At 43.3% G+C, this 10,274-nt stretch overlaps 1 protein-coding gene across 1 annotated transcript in view; it reads right to left on the reverse strand.

Moving 5' to 3' along the window:
- The window catches only part of RAB11FIP1 (RAB11 family interacting protein 1 (class I)), a 47,322-nt gene that overhangs the window by 36,165 nt on the left and 883 nt on the right, over nucleotides 1–10,274 (reverse strand). The window lies entirely within an intron of this gene.

The following is a 10,274-nucleotide window of genomic DNA, read 5'->3' on the forward strand; positions in this document are numbered from 1 at the left end:
TCAAATCTCCTGGGCTTTGAAACAGTCATTTTGAGAACAGCTCATGCCATCCAACCATGCCCAATTCTCAGGGTTGATTTGCCTCAGAATGTACAGTTTCTCAAACACAGGGAAAGCGGATCCCAGGGGGCCTTCCATGGGAATGCGGCAGGGTGAGGGCAGTGTGGCTCCTGCTCTTGGGAGATGAGAAGTGCAGACATTGGGGATTACACTTGTAAAAGACTGACTGGTATGTCTCAAAACTAATCTTCCTGCAGATGAAGCAAGCATGTTTTTCCTTCAGAACATTCCTGAGGGCAGGCACGTACAGAGAAATGGTGGCTCCAAAGATTCGGTTCAAATATTGTTTACATGCCAGGCACTGAACATACAAAACAAAGAGGCCAGATTCTGCCCTAAAAAGCTTACCCTCTTGGGGGGGGGGGGGGGAGTGGGGGGACATCATCACAAAGTGTTGGTGACATTGGCACAACTGCTGCCTTTTCTAACTTTGGAGCATGAGGAAATCATTAGACATGAAGAGAAAACTGTAGTTTCACCACAAATGAGGACTCTCACACATGAATACAGTTCTCAGCTCATTTACTAAACCCCAAGGGGCTATTAGAACCGCCTACGTAGGGGTCCAGCAAAATGAATTAATACTGTGTCCTCCGATTGGACACAGAAAGGCAAGGCAAAGGGAGACCACAGCTCTACGAGTCACGTCAACATTTTACAGTATTTGCTTAATTTCAAGGGAGCCTTGTCCGTGGGTCCAGTTTGAACTCAACGGTCAGTGGTGGACTGCCTGTCTCCCTTCCCCTGCAAAATCTCAGCCGTGACTTGTGTGAGTCATCTCCACCATGACCAAGCATCATGACCCAGCATCGTGACCCAGGGGAGTATGGCCCCACATCAGGAAAGAAGCAGGAAGGAACAGAACAGCACCTGACGTGGAGTTTCGAGACAGGGGACACACTCGATCTTTCTTCGGTGAAGAAATGTTCATTGTCTTCCCCAGGAAATAAAAAGAAAGCTGAAAATCCTGTGGGGTTAGCAGCTGAGGACATCTACAAGGGTTCTGAAAAGGAGTGATGGGTAAAATGTCCACACTCTTCTCTAGTAGCCGAGAAGCGATGCATAGCAAATAGGGACAGAAGTGTTTATGACCTATAAAACATTGGTGGTGTGTACCTTGCTGAAGCTAAGTAGTTTAACCAGTTTTGTTATTGACCAAGGTGGCTGGTCATCATTGCCTAACTCTGAATACAGAATCACCCATCAGCCAACCTCGCTTCCCCAGGTGGCCCTTCCCCTCTGCCCACTATCAACTGCTTGGAAGGACTCCTGGTAAATCATGACAGCGGCAAATGGATCACTTTTTTGCCCTAATTTTAGCCATTCTAATGGCCACCAAACTCAATCCTAAAAGTTGGTAAGTGACATGGTATAGGAGAGAGAACAGAAAAAGCCACTGAAAATGCTTTTGGTCCTTCCTATATTATTTGCTCTACAGAAATTCTGTTAGAACAGTGGTTCTCAACCTTCCTAATGCCACGACCCTTTAATACAGTTCCTCATGTTGTGGTGACCCCCAATTTCATTGTTACAAATTGAACATAATTAAAGCATAGTGATTAATCACAAAAACAATATGTAATTATATATGTGTTTTCCGATGGTCTTAGGCGACCCCTGTGAAAGGGTCGTTCGACCCCCAAAGGGGTCTCGACCCACAGGTTGAGAACCACTGTGTTAGAAAATAATCAAAGTGAGCTATAGAAAAAATTTTTAATTTTCTCATGCTAATCCAATCATTACCTTTTTATGTATTTTCTTGAAGTCTTTTCCCTGTACATTTAAACAATCACTAGCTGAGAGACTCCAGGCAAGTTACATAACCTCTCTGTGGCTCGGGCTCCTCCTCTGAAACAGGCTTCAAAGCACCTACCTCATAAGGATGTTATGAAGATTAAATGGCTTCATATATGTACAGTGCTTAGAATTAGAACAGTGCCTGGTATTCATAAGCACTCGACAAGTGTTAGCTATAATTATTGCTTAGTTGTAACCAAAGTACACATGCAATTTTATTTGTAGTAGTTATATACATAATTGTCTTACAGCCTCCATACCCATCAATTCTAATGACTGTATGACATTCTGTGAAATATATATCATGGTTTACCCATTCAGATGGTTTTCAAAAGGGAATTTAAGAAATCTACAATTCTGACTGACTAGGCATCCAAATATCATCAAATACAAATAACAATGATTTGCATTTGAAGGGAGTAGGAAAAGACTCAATTACAAAATCAGTTTGTATTACACAATTTCCAAAATTAAAACATACATAGGAATTTTTAAAATACAATGATCAGTGTATATTTTCTGTAACTTACTGAGAGATATTTAATCAATGGTCTCAGGGTTTCTACGCAGATAGGAGAGGAATGAAGCAGAAGGCTTCCAAACTACTTCAGAGATATGCCAAGATGGCATAATTGACTGAAGGATAAGGTTCAACGCATTTTTTTTAAGTTGAAAGCAATATTAAACTTCCCGTAGGTAAAGATTAAAGGGAATAACAAGCACCAGTATTTCAAGATTCTGAGAATTAGAAAAATTGACGCACTTTTAACCATGTAAATCCACCCCTGCAATCATTTACTGACCCATTCTTTTCCTTGATCAGATCTCAAAAAGCCACAAATGTTAATATTCTACCGTCAGATCAGGTATCTCGCCTCTAGCCCACATGTAAATGCCACTGATGCATTCTATTTGGTCTGCTGAAGAACATTCTCATGGCAACCTTGGGATCCTTTATCACTCAAGCAAAGAGATTTTAAGGATGGAACAAGAAAACGCAACGCTTTGGTTCACCATCTTTTGACCAGGACAAAAGAAACAAACAAACTTCAACATGACAGACATTAAAAAAAACATCCAGCCCTAGCCGGTTTGGGCTCAGTGGGTAGAGCGTCAGCCTGCGGACTGAAGGGTCCTGGGTTCAATTCTGGCCAAGCTCGATCCCCAGGGTGGGACATGCAGGAGGCAGCCAATCCATGATTCTCTCTCATCATTGATGTTTCTATCTCTCTCTCCCTCTCACTTCCTCTCTGAAATCAATAAAAATATATTTTAAAAAACAAAACATCCAGCCTACACTCCGCCCACAAACGGACTCACTCATTTCTAAGAGAGTTCTGGGCAAGGAAGCAGAGTATCTATGATTTATCTTATAATCAAGGTAAGTTCCAAGGGGTAGGGGAAGAAAAACCCCACACCCAGAGCATTTGAAATCCTGTTTTAACAACGGGTGATTAGTGAAAATGAAAAGTTCCATTGGTGTAAAAGGAAAACCCCACAGGACTGGCGCCGTAGGAGGCGACACCCTCGAAGCAATATCCCAGGACCCAGCCTACCGCTGGCTCCCTGCACACAGGACACCCATTCTTTATGATCACAAGAGGCCTTTTCAGACCAGACTTTCTGGAAGCCTTAATTGTCCTGCCTAGGTTAGCCATGTCCATTTTAATAAAAGAGTATTTATGTTAAAAGTGAAGTGTGCAGCAGCCACACCTTTAGAAACATTTTTCTGGGATTTCTTAAAAATGCCTTCCCTCTAACTCCCATTCAGAGGCCAACATTCAGGAAAAGACACTTAATTACCACTGCCTTTTCTCTCCCCACAGGCACATTCCTAAATGTGTCCCTGGGGGACACCCTGGAGACTAAAGCCCTGATTTTCTTCTAACAGATTATCTACAGACTTCTCCCTACAGGAAAGGAATTTCTTGTCTCATTAGTGACTAAAAGCAACTCCTTTGCCAAAAGCATCATTAACCACCAAGCTGCAGAGGCAACCTGCTTCTTTCATGTTCAGAAAGGGCACAGACAAGCAAGCCATACCCCAAACTGGGAAACTGAATGGGCAGAGCTTTGACCTCACACTTCGGACACCCCTAGTCTTTAATGCACTGGATTAAATGTAAGATTAAAGAGTTCTCCACGTCCACACAGGCAAACGACCGCCTGCCTGTGCCTAAGGGACTGGAAGCATGCGTGTGCGTGCGTGCGTGCGTATGTGTGTGTGTGTGTGTGTGTGTGTCATTCACGCTCAGAGACTATGTATGGGCCCTGCATTGGGTCACACATCGAAAATAAGACCAGTGATCCCTGGCCAAGGGAGAAGCAGGTAAAAGTCAGCGTGGTCTCTTCCTGAGCCAGCTGGGGCACAAGATGTGACCCAGGACACCTCCTTAAAGTAAGTAGAACCCTCTTGTCAAGTTTTTTCCAAGACAAAAATCCTGGCAGCCAGCTGCCGCTTTTGTTGGAATTCAAAGGCCTGAGAATTTAGAGATCTATACCAGACCCAGAACCAGGGGCCACCCAGGGGACAGCTCTGAAGTGAAGATAAAGCCTAAAATGACTCCCGCTCACTCTCTTCACTTGGGCTAGGGCTTCCTAATCCTTCTGGAGCTAAACCAGAGCTAATATCCCTCCAAAAGTATAGGGTGAGAAGCAGTGCTCTAGGACAGACGGCAATTAAAATTGAAGTACTTTAATATATACCTAAGATTATTGTGTTGTTTTTAAATATATATATATATATAATTGATTTTTTACACAGAGGAAGGGAGAGGGATAGAGAGCTAGAAACATCGATGAGAGAGAAATATCAATCAGCTGCCTCCTACACACCTCCCACTGGGGATGTGCCCACAACCTTGACCGGAATCGAACCTGGGACCCTTCAGTCCGCAGGCCGATGCTCTATCCACTGAGCCAAACTGGTCAGGGCTGATTATTGTTAAAGGAAGAATGACATCAGCAAATACATGTTTGAGTTCTTGACATTTTCATCAGCACATGTATTGCTTTTAATGTGATTATAACATTTTTTTAGTTAATAACTACAATTAAAAATGACCTACTATTTATAAAAAACCTTCCCCTTAATGGTAGCTACAGAAATACAATAGAAGTCTTTGTAACCGAAAGGAAGTTTAAGCAAAAGGAAAAAGGCACAGGACTTTCATACGCACACTTTCCCTAATGTGAAAAATATTCAAATGGTTGACTTACTTGCCCCAGAGTTTTATTTCCCATTTCTGTGTTTATTGTTCCTAATGTTACATATTATTTTTCCTTTTCTTAGTCCTATGTTCCTTGAAGCAGTGATTTCATCAGCCATGTTGGAACACACCAGTAAGACTGCATCAGCTATGCTATTACAAAACAAAGACTTGGCCTGTATTAAAACTGTAAATACTTGAAGACACACATATACACACCCTGGTTTCAATGATGTTTCCTGCTCACAGGTGTCACTGCCCAAAACTGTTTTTGCAATGGTGACCTCACCCTATCACAGTGACTGTTGGGGAAAGAAAGCAGCCACCACTTCCTGGTTCATTTTCAACAGCAAGCTCTCCTTATTTTATTTGTTTATTCTTATCACTTCCTCGCATTCACCCTCACCCACACACAATCCATCACAAGCCAAGCCAACTGAGCCTCCAAAATACTTCTGAAACCCACCCACCTGTGTCCATCTCCACAGCCATCACCCTAACCCAAGCCACCACCATTGGTCACCTGGATTATTACATCAGTGGCCTCCCATTTTGTTTATCTGATTCCAGGCTAGGCTTGTTTCAAATCCATTCTTCACCTAACAGCCACAACAATTTTTTAATAAAATGGATTACACCACCTCATTGGCTTCCCGGTGTTCTTAAATAAAGCCCTGCCTTCCTCTTCAGCCTCAATCTACACAATCTCTCTAGCTACCTCAGGGCCTTTGCATAGGCTGCCCACCCCAATCAGGCCTCCCTCCTCTACTTTTCACTAGAAAAATTCCTCCTTATTCTCATGTCTCTGCCTCAGAGGGGCTATCTGCAATCTTCTTCTTGAAATCATGTCTTCCCTGGTCTTTTCTCTTATGATACCCTGTTCTCTTCCTCCATATACTTATCACAATACATGATTATTTATTTATGTGTTCATTTGTTTCATGTCTATATACCCCACATAAGGCTCTGAGCTTCCTGAAAGCAGGGATCATGTCTGTTTTGGTCACCACCGTTTACACTGTATACCCAGTACCTGGCACATAGTAGGTATTAAAAAATATTTATGAAAAGTATGGATAAACTTTAAAGACAAGGGGGGAAAAGCAGAACTTTCCCCATGCTAACTGAATGTCTTACAAATAAAATTATAATCAAATAATACCATGAAATTATAATCAAATAATACCAATCAAATAATACAACGGAACACCTTTAATACAATGACTTTGAGGTACCGTCCCCCTTCTTAGTCATTTCACTCCATTGCCATAAACAGGTTAGGGTTTATCCAGAGGAGAGAGAACTGTCTTGGGCATTGAGCTATCCGTTTCCTACACTGGAGTGGGAGGGGACTGTGGCTGGGTGAGAGATAGGAGGGTTTCCAGTAAGGCCCAATATTATGTTTAAGGGGAATCCCAAGAAAGGAAAAACTTAACAGTGCTGCTCAAATTTTCCAATCTGTTACGAAAAACTTAAGAGTATGCTTAGGAAACCTAAAGGTATAAGCACAAACGCTGACTGCTTATAATTTGTGAATCACACATCTCTATGATCTTCTAAGTCATTTCCCTGCATCCAGCTTTCCCAGAAAAAAACAGCTCTCTGACCTTTATTTATTTTTAATAACCCAAATTTCCTTCGACAATTTATTACAGCATTCTTCTACTCTTACAGCTCTTCAAAAATAGTTAACCCTTATTAATATCCAAATCCTTTCAGATACAACCAAATTCCCCCTTAAATATTAAAGACATATAGGAAAACGACTCTCCACCACTCACACTCTCTCTTCATATCTGGAAGACTATTACAGTATTAAGTTGCATGATATTTAGCTACACAATGGCCTTCCAGTCACCAGCCTTAATGAATATTTATTTTAATCTATCAACTGATAATTTCCCCAAAATGTGTTGCTCTTACCATGCTAAAAAAAAATTGTTTTAATCAATCTAGAATCCCACACTACATGAGACTAGAGAGCTGAGCAGAGAACCCTACATGTTAGTCACCTGATTCTGCCTCTCAGATTCAGGTCTATTTTATGACCATGAGACTTAACTGATTCCCATTTAACCGAGGCCCAACTGAGACCTAAGAGGTCTTTAATAGGTAAGCGTAAGTGCAAAACCAATTCATTTCTATTTATTCTTAAGTAAAGGGACTATGCACTCTCCCCTATTAAATGTATCCTATCCTACGTCAGCCTCTGTTTGGTGCTTCAAAGATGTGTGTCATCACACTAAAGTCAAGGTCTGTGAAATCTGAGCCATTATAAAAAGTATATTCTCTTGATTACAAAGATATGACAGATGGAGGCTTACCAAAAGAACAAGTGGAAATAATAGCACAGTTAGCTCTTAATGCCTTGAGTTTCAGCTTCTAGACTCATAATGAAAGTCATACTCTATAACAGCAACCTTATTTGCTAGAGGTGAACACACACACACACATACAAACCTACAGACCAAGATTTAAGCTTTTGGCCCTGGCCAGTGTTGCCAAGTGGTTAGAGTGTTGGCCTGGGCACCAAAGGGTCACAGGTTCAATTTCCAGTCAAGGGCACACACCTCAGTTTTGGGTTCACTCCCCCCCACCCCCCACCCCCGTTGGGGTGAGAGTGGGAGGCAACCAGTCAATGTGTCTCTCTCACCTCTCACCTCTCTATCTCTATCTTTCTCGCTCTCTCTCCCCCTTCCCCCATCCACTCTCTCTGAAAAGCAATGGAAAAAATATCTTCAGGTGAGGATTAACAACAACAATTTTTTTTTTTTAATTTTGAGCTTTTGTTTTGTTTCTGGTTTTTAATGTCTAAACTGGAGTCAATCCATTAATGAGTAGTTCAAATGACTTCCTAGCCCAACCAGTTTCTGTTAAAATTCCGCCTCTCAGTGTATAATCTCATTTTCCAAATCCCAGCTATCTTGGGGGCCCAAGTGATGTACCCTGGCATCAGACAGAGTATGTTTAACTGGGTTCCCCCAGCACCTTGGAAAGTCCCAGGAAGTGATAAATGGAATGCTTGTAGTTTCACCTACTGCTAGAGGAGCAAATAAAAGAAGCCTTCCTTAGCAGTAATAAAAAATAAAATAAAAAATAAATCAACTTAAGTGCTATTTTCCTACAAGCTGATACTGTGACTAGGTGGTAATCGGTTCATATAATAGTGGCAGGAGTAACCAATCTAACCAACCATTGTAATTTAGCATTACAATGGAGAGGATGTGAAAATGAAGATGCAAAGCCTACTAGTAAACACTTCCTGAAATAGGGAGCTTAAGGAGGTTTTCACTCCTCACAAAGCGGTAACAGAACTTTTTGAATCTATATATGGGCCCCCTTAACCCAGGAACCCAGAAACATCTGACAAACATTCATTAAGTCAGGCAACAAGCTCCATTCATAAATAGGGAAACGGGTTTTGAGAGACCGAGCAGCCTGAGGCCCAACAATGAGTCAGGACCAGACCGAGGGTCTGGAACCCCCATCTCTGGCAGGGAGATGCACTCTACCTTTCAAGGGAATAAAACGCTCCCATAAGAAACAGATGGCAGAGACAGATGGTAATATCCACACATCTCGGGTTGGGACCAAACAAAGGACTGCCAATGGCTCCCAGTTGAAGCCGGAGAGGAAACCAACCCAAGGCCCCAAATGTCATTTAATCAAATGAAAAATGAGCATAGCTTCAGCCCCTCCTTAGCAAAGACACTGCTCACCTTATGGCTTGTAAGTTGATGCCATGAAGACACCCCATCCATCCTCACCTAGGGCTCTCCATTTTTATCTGATTTGAGTTCAGAAATGCCTATTCATCTTTGGCCAGATAAGCGAATCAGGTATTACATTTGCAAGCATGCATGCTGAAATTGGACCCACCCTCAGAAAAAGGAGTCCGGTAACTTCAAACCCTCTGGCTTTTCCTGTCGCCTTCACAAGAGAAAGTTAAAAACCTGTTGATATCTAAAACATAAAATGTGAATCAGTGTGCTTCATAAACTGTAGGGGCTAGGTGGCAACATGGGAGGCTAGGTCTGGTATACTAGATCAGTGGTTCTCAGCCTTGGCTGCACATTAGAATCACCTGGGAATCTTTTTAAAATCCTGATTTTTGGGCCTCATCCTCAGGAAATTCTGTTTCTTTGTTACTAATGTTGTGGCCTCACCCCATAACAAAGAAACAGACTTTGGTAATTCTAATGTGCAGCCAAGGTTGAGAACCACTGTACTAGATGAACACATTCAAATGCTCCATTCCAAACACGTGTGAAAGAGAACAGATAACTGGGTAACATCTTGGAGTGGACTGAGTTTTGCCCAGTTCTCCCTGTAGGAGTGAGATACCCTAACGCTTGACTGGGAGCTACAGGTGAGCAGCCACCTGTAGGGAGTAGGGCCAGAGAGAACTTGACAAAGAAAAACAATGCCTACCTCCCAGTTGAGCTGGGCCAAGGGCAGACCCTGGCTCCAGCCATCGCTGAGAAATCCTTACTAATTTGGGGCCCAGGCAAACAGGGTTAAATATTTTTCAGTCTGAAGGTGGTGCATTCTTTGGAGGGGGCAGCGGGGGGGAAGGGAGGGGCAAGTTCTCTTCACCAACTAATGGGGGCGGGGAAGATAGCCATCACCTGGCAACCTGCACACCCCATTCCTGGCCCCCACCTCCACCCACTCCTCGCTGTAACGCCCCGCTCCGTCCCTGGGTGAGCCTCTAGAGCCAAGGAGTGTCATGGATTTCATTCCTCCAGTTAATCCTCTCTGCGCCAAGGCCCGGCCATTCTCAGCTCAGTCAGTGCCCAGGACAGTAACATACCTAGGAGGCTTCCCCCATAATCAATGCGAATATCAAATATACATACTACCCCCACTAATAACCGGAATTCGTCAAGCCACATGTATTTTCAATTCATCGAAAATGCATTAAGTGCTTCTTGCTAAGCTTCAGGCGCTGAGCGACGTCAGGCAGATTCAAAATCGCCCCACGTACCCCTCCCTCCCTGCGTTCAGAGCCCACGCGCCAGGAGAGTGGGCGCGGCCGGCCGGAGAGGTGGAGGCCGGAGAGAACACTATTGTTGGTCCGGGGGTCCCTCCTGAAAGGTCTCTCTCGGCCCGTCCCCCGGAGACACAGCAGCGCCTGCACTGCGCGTTCTCTCTAAGAGGGACCTCAGCGCCCCGGCCACCTGCACGGCCCGCGCCGGGCTCCCGGTC

This window comes from Myotis brandtii, unplaced genomic scaffold (assembly GCF_000412655.1).
Source record: "Myotis brandtii unplaced genomic scaffold, ASM41265v1 scaffold103, whole genome shotgun sequence".
NCBI lineage: Eukaryota > Metazoa > Chordata > Mammalia > Chiroptera > Vespertilionidae > Myotis > Myotis brandtii.